Source organism: Triturus cristatus, chromosome 1_2, assembly GCF_964204655.1.
Source record: "Triturus cristatus chromosome 1_2, aTriCri1.1, whole genome shotgun sequence".
In the NCBI taxonomy this organism is placed as follows: Eukaryota; Metazoa; Chordata; class Amphibia; order Caudata; family Salamandridae; genus Triturus; species Triturus cristatus.
In genome coordinates this window covers 1,141,868,563-1,141,887,227 of record NC_140580.1, presented here as the reverse complement: position 1 = coordinate 1,141,887,227, position 18,665 = coordinate 1,141,868,563, and the positions used below count along the sequence as shown (strand labels likewise).

Genomic DNA, 18,665 nt, shown 5'->3' with positions numbered 1-18,665 from the left:
GGATGATGTGTGGGTACCCTATGTGCTCTCTCCACGGTGAATAAAGTGCCTGTAGGGCCACCTTGGTCCTCAGCCAAATTTTGATAAACAGTGTGGCATTAGGTCCCTCTGTGCCTTCGGGCAGTCCAATAATTTGCACATTGTTGCTTTGCACTTGACCCTCCGCATTATCTACTCTGTCATATAAGAGGTGCAATTGGGAGGGTAGATCATCCAGTTCAGCTGTGTGGGGCATCTGTTGTGGAGTCAGGGCAGCTATTTCTATCTCTGTGATTTTGACCCTCTCGGATAGTTTGCGGTGATCGTCACAGACTAGGCCTAGGTCCGTTGCTAATGTACCAATGCAATGTTCTATTGCGACCCTTGAATCTCGGCTTTCCTGCAGGATTCCATTGAGTTTGTCTGGAGCAGCGCTGAGGGCCGTTTGTGGGATTTAATGCTATCTTGTGCGAATCGTCAGACTGTGCATGTCTCGATTGAGAACTTCCGAGGCTTGGTGTCAGGGCCGGCCTCGTACCCTTGGTACGACCCATGACAGCCAAGCACAGCCTGGTTAAGTAGCACGCAGGGCACAGAGAGGAAACAATACCCAAGGTGAATAACAAACCTCAGAAAATGCACCTCAGCTGGTATCCTGTGAGTGGGTCATGCAGTAAGAAGTCATCAAGGCTTCTTCCAGGAGAGCTGGAGCGTTCCAACAGTATACAATGAGGTGCAGGCCCTGGCAAAAAGTTGAGGTTGAGGCTAAATTAGGGCTTTGTCATTGGTGGCTGCATTCGTTCGTTAAAAAGCAATCAAGGCTCAGGGTGGGGGGGGTGTAGCACTTAACCAGGCCCCAGGTCAGGCAACAGGGAGGTATGGCCGTCCTGGAGTGATGTGTGGGTTCTAGGCAGCCTTGTGTTGATTCGATGCTTCCACGCATGTCAGACCCGAGCTCGCCGTTCAAGCCAGCACTCAGCGCTCTGGCTGCTTGTTATGCCCAGGCCCTTGCTGTTCTCCTAAAGTACAGCTCCATAGGGGTGGGAAGCAGAAGGACATGAATACGTAAGGACCCCAGGGCCGGCTCGTCGTGGCCTTGCTGTATTGGAAGCAGTGTAGAGACAAGAATTTGGAATGCAATAGGTCTCGCACATGTGCCAGAGTTTAAGCTTTTGGCATTGTCAATGACAATGCCTTTTATTTATCTGTTTTGATAATTAACACATAAATAAAAGGCATTGTCATTTACAATGCCAATAGCTCCAACTCTTGTAAATGCAAGACCTCGGCCACCATTGTGCTGGGCTGCTTGTAAATCGAAGGCTCGCATGGAGTGCTGAAAGTTGCTGGAAAGTATTTAATGACTGAAGTAGGAGAAATGCATCAAAGAAAATAGTGCTTACAGACTAAATACGACATACCGTGTAACAACTAAAGTAAAAGGGACAGTCTTCATGGGAGGTTACAAATAAAGACAAGGAGGTACTAAGGAGGGACTAACAAGCCGATTAACGAATCAGAAGCCAGCAGTAACAAAGGATAATAATACAAGCCAATAAAAAACATGGCGGAGTTTCAAGTCCATACTCGAATACAGCATGCCTCACAGAGCAGTGCATGCGCTTTCCAGGTTCAACCTAAACAAACATTGGCATAGCCAATAGGTCTCGCCTGTGGGACCTTATAAGTGTTTAGCCATGCAACAGTTGATGTTGTTGCACCAAGGATATTGTGCTGCATAACTAAATACTTATAAGGTCCCAAAAGCGAGACCTATTGGCTATGCCAATGCTTGTTTCATGATTACTGCCAATGTCTTCTGTTCCTTTCTACACATATAATTCATTATTCTGCATGTGTGGTCTAATTTCATATTTGTATTCTTTTTACAAACGTTGTCCTTGCAATAAATGTGCTTTAATTATCCGCCACAACCAATCATACCCAGTTGAACACTTAGTTAGATTTACTCCGCATCACTACTCGGCGCTGTCCCGGCACACATTCATTTACACATGCTTTAATAACAGGCACAATTTATATACTGTAGGCTAAATGCAGAAAAACACGGTGAAAAGGGCGCAATCGAGAAGCATTTTAAGTTTCCAAAACTTTGATTTTGTCATCTTCCTTGAAGACACCCGAATAAAAACCCCAGAAGTCACACAGCCATCCCTCCCAGTCCCAAATTAGAGAAATAAAATAGAGAGATGAGTTTAGCACAAATAAAGAGGGAAATCTGCGGCAGGAGCTTCACGCTGGGGCTGAGACAGTGACATCCAGGAGGAACGTCCCCTCTCCTCTGCCCCCACCCGCCCCTGTTTACCAAACCTTTTTAACAAGCTTTTTATGCTCCGCAGAAATAATAAAACAAGACGAAGGAAGGGATCTCGGCCACTGGCACCAGCTGCGTCTCGGTGAAGAATGGAATGCACGATGCTTTGTACCTTGGTTCCAATAATGCCCTGCTCGGTTAGCGCACTGGTAGTTATGAGTGGGTGTGATCATGGTACAGCACTGGTTATGCAACTGGCTTGCTTCACAACAGGGCTTTAGTAAATTCCAGAGGGTTTGGGGAGGTCAGAGCTCCATTTATGCCGCTGCTGTTCACCACCCTGGTTTCCGGGTGATGCGAGCTGGTCTGCTCAAAAGCATGCAGCTTCCACAGTGAACACACCGGCTAAACAGATCCAGTGGTTTCAGTGATCAACTGGACAGTGCAGACCACGTGTGTCCTCTCTGGTACAGGCAGATCGAAAGGCTGGACTATCCTGGAGAGGATGTGGCTGAACGGTTAGAGTGGCCGACTGTGAAGCTGGGGAATCAGGTTCGAGTTGGGGGGAGGCTCAAACATCCTGTGATTCTGGGCAAATCACCCAGTCTCCCCGTGCCTAAAAAAACACGAAAGTGTCCAACGGTAATGCCACTGGTGCTCCTGTAAAGCGCCCTGACACCTCAAGGGTCGAGTTTGCGCTATATAAAAATAATCTGAACCAGCATCTTCTTACACAGTGAATTTGTAGCCACCTGAATGAATGCGGATGACACCCACATGCCTTCTTAGTTAAATTAATTACCTTTACCATGTTGCATTTATAACCAGAATCAGTAGTTTGAAAAGCATGAGGCAGCTCTCATCCTTTGTATGAAAAAAAAAGTTTAAGAAATAGAACGTTTAAATGCACTTTCAACGGTAAACGCTTTTTCACGTGCACAGAAGCCCTTACCGTGATTTTTACATGCAAAGAAGGGCGACGGGTTCTAATGAAAAGCCATCCTGAAAGGACAGTGGGCAGAATCAGGAAAGGCGGTTTGCGTTTTCCGCCAGGAACAGCATTTCTGGCTGCAAACACAACCCCGTAAATGTCTGGGTGTTTTGAAACATAGAGGCCTTCCCTTCTGAGTAACTAAAACCATCTCGGGGAAGATATGAATTGTGAAGAGAAACCAATTCACTGCTTGTAAACATATATTATTCAGCAGCAACAACATATCAGTGTGGGGAAAGAGGGCGGAGTTTACTAGTTACATAACATGGCGGGCATCTACCGGCTGGAGATCGGGGGAGTTCAGCAAACGCTATCAATTGTACACTGGGTGCGCCGTGTTCACCCTCTCTCCCCGACTGTGGAAGGCGCAAGCGGAAAGAAAACTCTGGCACGTGGTCCCTGTGGGGGAGACGAGCATGTAGATGACTTCACGCTCGAACAGCAATCTGATTGAGCACTCGTGAGGGTTTCAGTCATCATGGGTCCATAAGAATGCGCGAGCGGCTGACATCGGTCTATTAGAATAGGAATCCTCTCTGGAAAGGAGCCAGAAAATCGGGAGAAACAAAGCCGTTTCTCTGGGGAATTTTTGCAAATTGAATTAGAACAAGTACGATTATTTTAAGTTCAGCTGCTACATATAAAAAAAAAAGCGTACGCGGCCACGCTAAAGATATGGTGAAAAATAAACACACGGTGAGCAGAATAGGAAGTCCGGAGATTAATTGAAACAAGTACGATTATTTTAAGTTCAGCTGCAACATATAAACGTGGACACGCTAAAGATATGGTGAAAAATAAACACACGGTGAGCAGAATAAGAAGTCCGTAAATGAATTGGAAGCACAGAAATTGGCAGAGATCAACAAGTTGACAAGGGAGAGTGAGGATGAGACAGGCAGTGGAGGAGCAAGCGTGCGCAGCCACGCTAATTAAAAACAGATGGCCCCTGCGCGCCGCTGCTCGCTCCCGCATGGTGGATGCCAGCACAAGCACGAGTGCTTGAAAAGAGCTGACCAATTTCTAAAGGTCATCTCCTAGCGCAGCGCATGCGCGCTGCCTAGGCAAGACGTAAAAATGGTAAGTCACCCAAAGTGGGGACTCAAGCAGTGCCCATATTCCAGCAACGCCTGCTCTAGGCCATAGTCCTCAGACATGGGCCTCACAGGCTCCAGTGTCGAAATTTAGTATCCCCAGGATCCAACTCCCATCGATGTAAGCCGAAGCAGTTAGACGTCAAACATGTCCCCAGGGCGGCCACGGAGGGCTGAGGAGCACAGCAGAAATTAAAATATGGGAATGCCCCAGGGCCTGCTAGCTGGAAAGCCACTCCCCCTGTAAGTTCCTGATAAGAGCAGCCAGGCCACCATCTGCGTATAGGCTCTAGCCGCGCCTGTCTCAGCCACAGGCAAACACCCACCTCTAGCTCCGGTCGTCAGCACAATTGCCGTCAGTCTAGTGGTAGATTACTTTCAGGGTTGTCCTGCTCCAGAGGATTAGCCCACTCTCGTTTGACTTGTGGCTCACTGATGTCGGCTGTCCTGCCACTCATGGTACCTATGCCCCCGATCGTGGGAAGATTAGGGTTATATGGATCCGAGTGCCAGGGGGTCCAGCAGTAGATTCACCCCAGTCCGTGAGGACAGAGGCAGCGCTTTGGAGCAGGAAGCGAGAGGGGCTCTGCAAGACCACCAGGGACAGGCTATGTTGTTAGCCACGTTACACGCCTTGCATAATGCGATCTGCAGCCATGTTTTGCTTTCAGTATCAGACAGTGCAGTCGTCGAGGGTGGAGAAGTTAATTACCTACTTCTATTTAGTTTTCTGGTGCTGTTTATGGCCATGATGGTGGCGGATGATTAATTTTCCTTGGAGCGCCTCACGGGAGGTCTAATGGAATCCGCCCGCCATCTTCGGCGGCTAGCCACGCGCCCAAACATCAAAATATAATACATACATAAAAAATGTCCCCACAGAGTAAGACACAAAAGTCTATAAGTAGACACAAACCTACACAAGCACATCCCTAACCATAACAAGTAACATGAAACACTAACCTTATCAAAAAACTTTACACAATTTAACTATGATGTGAATATAAAAAAGTACATTTTTCTTACCATAATGGGAAAACGCGAAATGTAAACATTCAGCCTGTTCCAACAACATTTTCTTCATAACAATTTCACAGACAATCCATCTGTAATTCAAAGGGAAAAAGTGGCACTGTGATGTAAAATTAAAAAAGGAAAACAAATACCATAGAAATGAATGCTAAAATAGTACATAATTCTTTAATATGTAAAAATAGGTGACAAATAATGTAAAATGTTTGAGGAATTTGAAAGAAATAATTTTTGTTCTTATAAACATTATTATAAATATGATTTTCTATTTAAAAAGATATATTGAATTATATATTTATTTTATATTAAAGACAACTGTGTAAAACAAATTGTATGCATACTATTAACAGATTTTTAAATGTTATATATCTTTTTATATATGCACAAAGCAGTTTTAGTAAAGTGCAATGCTGTATAAGAAACTAAAAATGTATATAAAATATTCAAATTATTTATAATACAAATTATTATATGTGTGCTGCTTTATACAAAATAGATATGGATGGTTTACTATAGCGTATTTGAATTGTTTTTGTGAAAAAACGAAAAAAGTCATTTATAATGTATAATACATTTTATATTGTCAGTCTTTATATTAAACGTGCATAAAAACATCAATGAATGTGTTTTCATTTATAATACTCACAAATATGTACTGTCTACCTTTTTTCTTAATAAATGTTACTATTATTGTATGTTTCTTTTTAGTTTTTAAATAAATGTAAATAAGATAAAAGATCAAAATGTTTGTCTACGTTTTGTCTGTTTACTTCTTAATAAATGACATGTCTATTGATCAATTACAAAAATATATTTTTCTAAATTGTAGTTTCAAAACAAATGCATATTCTGTGGGGAGTCTGGTGTATTATTCTAACTACAATCCCAAAAATATTAGGGTAGACGCAAAAATTGTGGAGAGTAAGATTTTTTATTCCAATTTCAATCTAGTGAACAGTTGGGTAAATACATATTTTTTTGTTTTCCAATTTTTTATTAAAGAAAAATGGCATGTTACAAAAACAGCACATTTGCAGTCATGGCGGTTCATAAAATGGACGGTCTCTACCCTATCCTAGAGCACATCGTACAATAACTAGACGGCAATCTTATCATACAACATCAAGACCCTCAGTGACGTTCTCTCTGGTCCGTGGCGGTGCACAAATCTCCCCCCTGTAAGTGTTCCACTGACCCTAGACATGTGTCCATTTGTTCGGGCATCCCCTGGATTCGTAGATGGATTTCTCGGTCACCATGCACCAATACATATCGTTAGACCAGTCCACTATTTTGGGGTAAATACATAATTATAGGGGGTGGGAGGGGGCAGATTTACTATTCCAACTCCAATCTACATAAAGCATTGGGGCGTCAGATATGTTATTCCAACTCCTCTCTAATAACCATTGGGGATAGCTCACAATTTGAAGGGGTCTGATTTACTATTCTAACTCCAGCCTAGCAGGCATTGGGATTAGATGCATCCATTTTAAAGATCTCCTTTACTATTCTAACTCCAATCGAACAAACACTGGTGTAACTAAATACATTTTGGGGGTTGTGTTTACTATTCCAACTTCAATCTAACAATCATTGGAGCAAGTGCATAAACAAAAAGGGTAAGATTCAGTGTTACAACCCCAGAAACAATAAACATTGAATAAAATGTAAAGTTAAAGTGTTTCACATTTAGGGCCCGTTCATGAACTTGCTAGCAAAGCCCTCCATATGACTCGGATCCGGAGGGCTTTCCGAGCGAGACGTGCTCCAGGAGTCAGAACGAGCAAGTACAATGCTGCTGTATGCTTTTGGACTCAGTTCGCTCGGACTTCCTTTGAACTTTATGGGAGCCCGTGTACAGACATGTACACAGGCTCCCATAGCAGAAAAGGAGTGGGTGAGGAAAAGCGTACACCCTGTAGTGGGCACCCCATGGTGCCCACCACACTGTGCATGGCTGGATCGGGGGGACCAATGGTCACAACCCTGTGACAGATTCAAAGGGCCCCGGGTGAAGGGGGGCCTGTTACAGCCCCCGAAGTACGCTTTTGACAGCCGTTTTGTCTTGCTGAGACCGAGGTGGAGCGGCTGTCTAAATTGTGCATCGTACTCGCTCGGTCGGAATTTGGCTCCATAGCACGGCACGATTCGGCAATGAACGAGTCGTACGGACAGGTTCAGGTCCCGGAAACGATTCGGTCAGCGCGTACGCGATCTTCGCATTGTACTTGGTCGTTCAGACCTGTGTACGATTTGGTCATAAACAAAGGCTACGAAGCAGATCTCAGAAAGCCAAATCCGATTCGGAGGCCTTATGAACAACATTGGAATTGGGACCTTAGTATTCCAACTCCAGTGAAAACATATACAAATAAGACATTTCTGGAGCGCATCAAGTACTAACCTTACTAAACTCCAAAAGTAAGCTAACAGCATCCATATAAACACTACAATTTACTAAAAACTTTTAAATATGACAATCAGTGTCACCAGAATCCCAAGCTGATAGCATATGAAAATATTGAACATGGTATCCAATATGTATTTTTATACTAGATGTTTACTTTAGAGTATTTAGCTTGAGAGAGGTGTTTTCTTCAAGGTGCAGATAGCAGTAGTCACTGAATGGAACTAAAATGTTTAGACTTTGCTTACCTTTCCTGAAGAAATCAATAATAGAATACTGAGCAATGGTGAGGGTCAGTGGATTTAGGGGACTGTGATGCCAGCTTTTACTGCATAATTACACCTTTAACTGTTGTGACCCGTCTTTTTATTTTTTAGTTGTAGTTGTTTTCACTGTGAGCTTTATTGGCTTTATACATACTTTTCATTTGTTACAGGCAGGGATTGGTTCTTGTTTCATGGATCTATATGGCGTGGAAGAAGATCAACATGTTGGTGGAAAGGGTTTGAAAGTATACCATAGGTTGATAATTATGATTGTTTGATGACTTGAGGCCCACTTGGACTTCATTGATATATATTTGTTTATGATACAAGTGATTGATATGCCCTCTAGGACATGATTCTCAGAGGATCCACTTTGAATCTTTTTGGATCAAGTTGGGTGAATGTATTGTAACAAGCGGTACGCAGCTAAAAAAGGTTATATTTGAATGATTTTTATATTTACTTTTCTGTTAATAATTCAGAACAATGACAACTGTTTCTGTTATGTTTACGATGACAGAGAAATATTGATATGTTTTTGTTTTAAATTTAATATAAGAATATTGCAAGCCATTTGAATACTTACAATCAATGAATTTACAATTAATAAATCTGCATATTTACTAAGTTCGACATTCATGTATGTTCTTCACTTCTGTGATAGTCACATGATTACTGTTTGGTGTATCTGGTATTCATATTTGTATTAGATAGGTGGCTGCTTATAATGATAAAGGTCTTTAACTGGCAGTCATATAAAAGAACATATATCACTTTTTGCAAGGTTCCTCTAGAACATGACAGCTTTATTTCAACATGCATGAAAGGCTGATTTTGATATCAATTATGCAGTACTAAGAGTTTCTTCAGTGGTGTATATCATCCCCATTCTGGTGCCCGCCACCCGCCTCCCTCCCGCCCGCTTTTTAAAATGCAGTAAGAATGATCCTAAACTTTTAAAAAACAAGCTTAAAGTAATTTTTAAAACTTAGATGAGCTGCGGCACAAATGCGCATGCGCGACCGCCCGCGCATGCGCATTTGTGAGGAAGAAGTCGTCGAGAGAAGGAAGAGGGAGCCCCGGGACGCCGCAGCTCAGGTAAGTTATTTAAATTACTTTAAGCTTGTTTTTTAAAAGTTTAGGATCATTCTTACTGCATTTTAAAAGCGGGCAGGAGGGAGGCGGGTGGCGCGTAGTGGGGCTACGCGGAGTGTGCGGGTGTGCGTAGATTTGCTCCCACTTTGTGATGCTCCGCTTAGCCCCACTACGCCCACTACGCCCAGGGTTACTATTATGGCATCAGAGGCTTGGAAGTAATTTAAAAATAGCTCAGGATAATATGAAGCATCATTAATGCCATCACAGATGCACCTCCATTAGGTGTAGCAAGCGTGTGTAATGAGCATCATTGACCTCATACCATACACTTCACGGGTAGCCTAGTTCACATTAACAATCAACCACAGATATAAGGGAAACCCTCATTGCGCACAGTGTTTAATATGTATACAACTGTTCAGAGAAAGCCAAGTTACTCAAGGTACTTAATGTCTGTTCCAAACTGTATGCCCTGCTACGGACAGCTTTTATGTCTATCAAACTCCTCACAGTCACTGAACCTACATTGAGAAAGGAAGCTGATATGAGTAGAAAAGTGGGCACTTTAAACAGTGTTTACCCTACGGAGAGAGTTTATTTTGTACCAGACTGTTTGCAGACAGTGAAACTCTCATGAGAAATACACCACAGAGTATTGAAAACTAGCTACTAAGAACAGTGTGTACTCTATGCAACACTTGTCATTATTCGCTAAGGATTATCCCTGGGTGTCCTGGAATCTCTTTTTATGTGGAGAGAATTGTGCACGATAATAAGGGCTACCGGAACCCTTATAAGGACCGCCGCAGTAGAAGCTCTGGACTATACATGTAGGGACCCGAGAGAGGTGGCGCATATGCCGGCGGAGCGCACCGGCTAGCAAATGTCTCCAGGCAGTTACAAATTGATGCGCTCTCAGAAATCAAAATGCTCCAGTTCAGTCAATTTCAACAAGGGGTGTTTAACGCTCGTTGCAAAGCCTTGTTCACGTAACAAGTGAACAAGGCTTTGCAACGAGCTGAAACGCGTTGTAAGATTAAACACCCCTTGTTGAAATTGACTGAACTGGAGCATTTTGATTTCTGAGAGCGCATCGATTTGTATCTACCTGGAGATATATATATATATATATGACAGAGCATCCTTGGGGTTTTGAAATGACACAACCTAAGTGTCTTCCCAGACCCATTCAGCCAACACTTTTGGGAATTTCAGAGAGGACCAGAGAAGTTTGTTGAATTCTTTATGAAGACCCACAACAGTTTAACATGCACAAGAAACCCATTAATTTGGTCACAGAGGATGGGAACGGTGCTGATTTGATATCTTTCATCTTGGCAGGGTAAGGTACTACCCCTTCTGCAAAAAAGTGGACACAAAGAAGCTTATGTTGGGTCTCAGGATCTCCCACTTTTCCCGTTGGAGGGTACGGCCACAGGGTCCGAGTCTCTGGAGTACCTTTCTACGGTGAACATGATTCATTTCCAGTGTTGAGCATAGACTGGTATGTCAACACTCGCATTTATGAACCCTATCACTCCAGACAGTACTGCACTTATGGTGTTCTGGAAGACCTCAGATAAGCTAAATATCCTTTTTGGGTATATTTACAAGCCCTTATTGCCACCGGACCGTCACTTTTAAAGATGATCTTGTGGCGATACGGGCTTCGCCTTCTTTACAAGTTGTTTGCCACTGCCTTGTAAATAAGGCACCCTTTCACGCTATACTTTGCGTGAAAGGGGTGGGCAATGGGTGTTGCAGTGGGCGTTCCTCCGCAACACCCATTGATTTTGACGCTGCTCCCTATTTACAAGGGTGGCGTAAATAGGAGGCAGCGCCAAAATTAAGACAAAAAGAAACTAGTCTTAACATGGCAAAACGCAGAGAAATATTATATTTATCCTGGTTATTGCTGTTTCTGTGTGTGCTGCATTGTACAGCACACATAAAAACAGCAAAACGCCATGCGTGATTGTTTATGTGAAGGAAGGTGTCTCTTCCTGCACATAAACAATCATTTTAAAAATGATGAGTTGCAACTTCTATGTGTGCTACACAAAGCAGCACGCATAGAAGGTACAAATCATGTCCCACAATGCAGGGACCCTTTCACTATACCTACATTGGCGCTAACTGCTGAAATTAGTGCCAGTGCAGGGGGCAACGCAGGCTGCACCGTATTGTTGTAAATATGGTGGGGACTATCTTTGTGCCGGTTTGCTGGCGTGGTGACCTGTGTACCTGCTCCTTGACTCCTGGCGGTGTTCTTTGCCTCTCCTGCCTGGTGTGCTCGTGTCTCCCTCCCGCCGCCGCGTCTGTCAATCTCGCGGCCGCGGTCTGGAGGGAGACTACATTACCCAGGCGCCCTTGCTCCCGAGCCCGGAGGCTCCCGCCCACCACCCGCACCTGGAGGCGATTTAAACAACTTCCTGATCCCCGCGTCGCAGGACCGCGCGCGGGCGGTGCCGGGCGAAGCCCGAGCAAAGGACGGGCCGGCTGTGGCCGTCAGGGGCCGGAAGAGGCCGGGCTGGGCCTGCTCTCTGTGATCTGCATCAAGACAAGGTATTGTGCTTAGTGGTGTTTGCTAGGTGTAACCATGGTGAAAAAGAAGACCACTGGAGCTAAACCAAATGGGGTGGTAGGGGCAACCCTGGACTCATATCTAGTCAGAGCTGCTAATGTCCTGACTGAAGAAATAGAAAGAACTGAAAGGCGCTTGTAGATGGGGGTAGGGAATAAGACAACAGCCCTCATCCACGAGACCCTTGATACCCCAGACTTACAAACACAACAACAGTCACCAGGCATTCCCAGGGATCTAGTCGATCTGCCAGAACTTATGACTTCCTCCCCAAACACTATTGAGCATTGTGTGTCCACCTCCCCAATTCATATCCAAGAGCCCCTGGTTGTAGAGGTCTCTCCCTCCCCCCTGGTTTCAATCCAGTCAAGACGCACAAGAGCCGGGGGCCCGGCTCCCACTGTACGATCTAAGAAACAGACTTCGGTACGAATTACTAAATCTGGCTCGGGCCCCCAGCCTCAGCCTCAGGTGGAGGTTTTATCTAACAAACTCTGGGCAGCAATAAAGAAAAAACTGGATGTTATACTGGCCCCCATTACTGACAGATTGATACCTATCGAAGATAGACTTTCTATATTGGAAGCGAAGCTTAGCGCCATGACAACAATTGTGCAACCTTCTACCCTGGTGTTGTCGGAAACAAGAATCCCTGACCAACCTCAGCACTCTGTGCCTGTGTTAATGAAGGAAGCTCCCTCTAATGGTGATTATTTGCCCCTCTCAGCGGTGGCAGGCTCTTCCACTCACACTATGATTCCATCATCAACTATGCCTACCCAAAACTGCCAAATTGCTAATGTACATAATAACGAACTTCCCCTTATCGAGCCCACTCCTACTATGAATGTACAAAAAACCTTCCCAGGAAAAGGGCTCCCGTTTGTCAGAGAGGCCATTCCTTTGGTTCTTGTTCTTGCCAATGTTCCTCATCTAAGACCGGGTCAAGCAGAGTCAACAACTGCGCTGATGGATAAAGCATTACATTGGCTTAGTAGGAACATGAACATTGGAGGAGTGGGTGGCCAACAACAACTGGCAAGAGAAATTATAATGGCCAGACATGTTCCATGGCTAGGAAACAATGAGAAAAAATTTGGGGGAGATTGTGTTGTCATTAATTTTGCTACTATGTATGTAATACCTAATGTTCTTGCCAACCTATTGCCACCTCAGAAAAGGGATTCTGGTATAATCCCACTTACATTGGAATTTTTTATCGGTAATTCCAGATCCCTAAGACGAAATGTGACGCTAAAATCATCTAATGGCCTAAATATAGCTACTGGTAGGAGGGCACTTTCAAGTTTTTCTAGTGATCTTAGGCTAGAAAATAGATTTATCGCCTTAACCGATCTGGAGGAATGTGATTGACATAGGGGGAGTGATAACTACCCTGTTCGAACACACCCCCATGAAAACATGCTGATCGGAGACAGAACTCTAGATGAAACAATTGCTTGTACTAGTGCCCGAGTCTTTACGTATACCTCCACGAGTAACCAGCGAATATTGGCATCTGTTTGTAATACGTCAAATGAACAAATGATCTCCTTTGGCAATATAATAAATAGTCCTATGGCAGTAGAAAGGCGAAAGCCCTTACAAAATACTCCTAATAGTGGTAGCAAAATATCCTTGATATCATGGAACATTGCAGGCATTGTTCAGAAAATGTTGTCTCCTGACTGGGGCAACTTTATTGACAAATATGACATTTGTCTATTTCAGGAGTCCTGGGCTGTTGATCCTGTTTTTAGGGCTGGATACCTTAACTTTTACATCCCTGCAAAAAAAACCCTAAAGGGCGTCCTGTAGGTGGCCTTGTGACCTGGGTTCGGCAAAACCTAGGCTGTTGTGTAGAACTGTTAAAATCCCCTGATCAAGATATTTTAGTGTTGAAATTTAGTAGGGCTAATGAGAGTACCCTTGCTATTTTTAATGTGTATGCTAGGGGCCAGAGGGGAGGACAAAGCTCAGAGACTATAACATCTCTGGACCTACAATTAGAAAATCTTCCCGTTCATATTATTCCCATTGTAGCAGGGGATTTTAACGTTACATTTGAACCATTGGGTAACGAGGTGCAGGAGTTATCAATAGAGCAGGACCTTAGATGGGGAATCCCAAGGCTTGATTTACCCCCTGTTAAAAGATGGTCAAATGTCGCAATCCAACTTAAGGCGTTGTGCCTTGAAAGAGGCCTTAGGGCTGCAAATGGTCGTACCAGATCAGATTCGAAAGGAGTAACTACCTTTGATAATGGGCGCTCTACTAGCCGTATCGACTATATATTGATTGATCTTAGGATATGGCATAGACTTGATGACATGAAGGTAACATGGCGGCTTGAAAGTGATCACAATCCCCTATGTATTGATTTCTGGGCCATGATTAGGGAGGGAGACGTGACCCAAGCTGAGGGAACAATATCCTCGGATTTAGTGATCGCAAATGATAAATGCCATGTAAAATGGAACAAAATAGTTGAACATCCTGAAAAGTTGGAAGCCCTTAAAGCTGAAGTAGTTAAGAGCACCGACTTCCTTATGTCAAGAGTCTCTAGTGTAGAATTCCCACGAATTGTGATAGAAGCCCATACAAGTCTATTTGATAACTTGAAAACCTACTTCTTAAAAGATGTGAAGCCAGGGAGACAGGTTCCAAAAACCACCGACACTAGATGGTTTAATACTACATGTAGAGCAGCTCGCCAGAAGCTGAGTGAAGCATTAAGATCAAGAAACCACTTGGGGGTAAGAGGTGCAAGGGAGCATTACAGGGATGTGCAAAAAAAAGCAAAAAAAGACTGGGACCATGCATGGTGGCAGGATCTGAGAAGTGCCTGCGCAGCAAAGGATTCGAGAATTTTTTGGAGCATTGTCAACTGGGACAGGGGTGGGCGTCCGGACCCCCCCCCAGAATAATGTTCCTCAGGCACAATGGGTTGAATTTTTTAGACCCCAGTACGCTGGTAGCGCAACTGGGGAGGATCTACCATTACATTTTTTAAAGTTTTATTCTGGCACAGTGTTTTATATCAAGGATGTTGAGGTAGCACTTGATTGTGTGGCAAGGGGCAGAGCTCCAGGTATGGATGGAATTCCGGCCGATGTATTTCTTAGTGATAAGCCAACCTGGTGCCAGTACATAGCCCTTCTTGCTAATGCAGTGGCTAATGGTGCTCCAGTGCCCCCGTCTTGGAAAGGTGCTGAGCTAATTCCTGTTTTTAAGAAAGGAGACAAATCCCTCCCCAGTAACTACAGGCCCATAAGTCTTATTGATTCAATACAAAAGGTTATGGGTCGTTTAGTGTTAGGAAAAGTACAGACCTGGGTTGAGGATGCTAACATTCTGTCCCCATTTCAAGCGGGATTTCGTTCCTGTACCAGCACCACAGACCAAATTTTTCGGTTTTTAACTATCTACTGGAGGAACGTGGTCCTGAATGGGGGGTCACTCTACGCTGTCTTCGTAGATCTTAAATCAGCGTTTGATCTGGTCCCTCGGAGGAAAATGTGGGGTGTGCTCGGTGACCTGGGGATGGCTTCGGAATTGATAACACTTCTCGCTCGCTTACATGAGGGCAATTTTGCAAAAGTTAGATGGGGGGCGCAGGGGGAGGCTACCGACTCCTTCCCTGTTGGGCGTGGTGTCCGACAGGGGTGTGTGTTGGCTCCTACCCTGTTCTCTTTGTACATCAACGGGGTAGTTGAGTACCTTTCGGTGACCCCCACTGATGCTCCCCTGCTGGCTGGCAACCATGTCCCTGTCCTCATATTTGCGGACGATACTCTGCTCATCTCCAGGACACCGAGCGGCCTCCAGAAGGCCATTAATGCATTTGGAGAATTTTATTCTTTAAGAGGGCTAGAAATAAACACTTCAAAAACCAAGTTTATGGCTTTTAATCAGCACAAATCTTTTAGAGGCAGTATTTTACTAAATAATGTGCCCCTAGAACAGGTAAGTGCGTTTACGTACCTTGGTATCTCCCTCCAGAAGGACTTGGGTTGGAAACACCACTTGGATCTTACAGCTCTAAAACTACACCAGCATATAGGGTGTCTGACCAAGAAATATAAGTCCTCTTTTACAAAACCAGTCACCCCTGCCCTAGAAATTTATAACGCTAAAGCGGTGAGCTCGGCCCTTTATGGAGCTGAGCTCTGGGGATTTAACGATATAAAACAGCTAGCAAGATTAGAAAACAAATTTTTGCGTAACCTTGCTAGCGTTCCACAAAGCACTCCTATGATCCCGCTTCACTTAGACCTAGGGAGGAAAAATATAGCGGACCTAGCAAAGTTACGGCCACTCCTCTATTGGAGACGTCTCTGGGTCACTCCGGAACTTGCGCAATATGCCCTGGGCTTTAAGGATGTGATCTTACGGGACTGCTTCCACAGAGTAGGTTGGCTAAAAGAGATCAGGTCCCTTCTCATTAAACTGGATCTAGAGACACTTTGGGACAACCCTGAGACGGCAGTCTTCCCATCAAAGGTGCAACTGAAACAGAAATACTGGGAAATTGTCTATGCATCTGTAGTTCACTCCAGTATCTCAACTAGCCTAACAGGTCGCTTTCTGGATTCTAAATCGTGGCCAGTGTGTGAGGCCTACTGGGATTTGATTGAGAGGCCCTTTGACCGAAAACTTTATATTCAGTTCAGGATAGGTAGTCTACCCATCAAGACCTTTACCTGTAAATGGGCTTCTAGAACTGATGACAAATGCCACTGCTGTATGGCAATGGCTGAGACCATTCCCCATGTATTTTTTGTTTGTCCGTTATATGCGGCCCCACGGCGGAGATGGCTGAAGCCGATTTGTATTTTGCTGGGTGCCCGGAGATGTGCTGTTGCACTGAGAATCCTAGGGTCTGATTGTAGTCCTAGTATAGCTATAGCAGTTGCCAAATTCCTGGGCTGGTCCTGGATCATACGCACTCGCACTTTAAACAAAACTATTGCTGCAACCTAATCCTAAGATGTACTTTTTAAATATGATCTGCTTCACTGTGCTGTCTCTCCTCTTTTAACTGTTCCTAAGGTTTTTTAGATACATGACAGTATATGGAATTTAATTATTTTTTATCTTGTAATTGTAATGTATTATGTGTTATCTATTTATTATGTTGAGTGGTATGTGTTGTATTTATGTGCTTTTATGACAAACTGTCGAAATACAGCTTTTTGAATTTGAATTTGTAAATATGGTGCAGACCTGTGTTTCAGGGGTGGCGGAGCGCGGCGTTAAGCCAAGAAGGCTAACACCACGTTCCGTCACTTCTTTGTAAATATGCCCCTTTGTATTCAGCAGAGGCCCAGGTGAATGGAGAAAGTGGTGATTTACTGGGACTCTGGGTCCAGCAGGATTTGATGATACCCTGACTGAGGTCCATCTTGAATACCCAACAGTACCCGGTTATTTCACTCACCAGATGGTACACTGTTGAGGTGAAATGACTGTATTATTATCACCAGATTTGGACGGTTCATGTCCACACAGAGGCTCACCTCACCTTGGTGCTTGGGCTTGCAGGTCACCACAATTGATGATACCCAGGGGGTGTGGCCCGCCACCCTTTCAACCAATAATATCTGCCTTCTCCACCTTTCAGAGGGCCTATTTCACCATGGGCCGGTTGAGGGAAAACTACTCAACGATCTCACAACACCATGTGTTGCACAGACCGGTCGAAGAGGACCTTCACCATTTTCCCTATCAGGCATCCATTTCCCTGGAAAAGTTCCTTGAAGTCCTCCAACTACCTCTGTGCTATGCACACATAGCGCACATTGGATCAGCTGCAGTCTTTTCAGTGTGCGGCAGCTTAGCAACCGACCCCTCTTCTCGCCATTCAACTTAACTCAGGTGGCTGTGTCCTGGTGTGTAATGTCTGTAAAAAACATGTCGGGGGGAAAGGGGGTGCAGGATTTGGGGGGTGTAGGCATACACTCTCACTTTGGTGGATTTCATGACTGGCTGAGAGCCCAGGGTCTAATGGGTTTCTTGTGTCCTAACATTAATGGGGGCCCCAGTGTTGATAATGGGGGTTACTGGTGACCCCCCCATACTAACACCTGACAATTGTGTAGTGATCAGGCATATGTCTGGCATTGGCTGAGGACCTACACAACATGTAGGGTGCCTTTCCCCTCATCATCATCCATGTCATCTTCCATTGTGCACCCATTGAGAACGTGACAGCATTAACTGCCTTCTTCTGGGGGTTTTGTTTGGGTTTAAGACGAACTGCACATTTTTCAGAAGTGTTTCATTTTTCCACATGCTGGGCACTCTCCAGTATGAAGAAATGGTCTCCTACAGTGCCTGCTGGCAGCCGTGGCCCATGCAGGTAAGAGCGGTGGGACCAGGTGGAGGGTTTTACGGATGGTGGCGAGGGCAATTGTTTATTTATTTAATTTTCCCTTCTTCATCGTCTGTCTAAATCCCCCCCACCCGGCCCCACCGACCCCACCTCTCTTACCTGCCTGGGACACAGCTGCCCGCTGGATTGGCACAGTCTCGAGCACCCTTCTCCCTTTGGCAAGCCTGCAGTCTTGATGATCTGGTTTACCGGTTCCTTCTTGGTGGCTTTTTGAGGGGCCTCCTCCATATGGAAAGGTCTTGCCTTGGATCGTTTTTGAGCATCCGAGAGTCAGAATGCACTGCACTGACTTGCTGGGCTTCTGTGTTCTCTGTTCTCTCAGCTTGGATGATGCACAGCCATGTATGAGCCGCGCCAATGTTTCGGCTGTTTCGTCAAGCAGGGGGCAGTGCTGGCGAGCTCCATCAGTCAGGTGTAGAAGGCGTCCACTGATTCATCAGGGAGGTGATGAGCTTGGGGCAGCAGAAATAGTTCATAGTCAGGGTTGGGCATGGGCTCGAAGTGATTGCTGAGTGCTGTTAAGATTGTGTTGGAGGGTC

At 44.7% G+C, this 18,665-nt stretch overlaps 1 long non-coding RNA gene across 1 annotated transcript in view; it reads right to left on the bottom strand.

Annotated features, from left to right (window-relative positions):
* Positions 1 to 18,665, bottom strand: part of LOC146868869 (uncharacterized) — a 136,923-nt gene that overhangs the window by 42,355 nt on the left and 75,903 nt on the right. Inside the window, exon 2 of the long non-coding RNA XR_014966444.1 lies at positions 5,369 to 5,448. This is a non-coding gene — a long non-coding RNA (uncharacterized LOC146868869). The remainder of the gene's footprint in view (positions 1 to 5,368; positions 5,449 to 18,665) is intronic.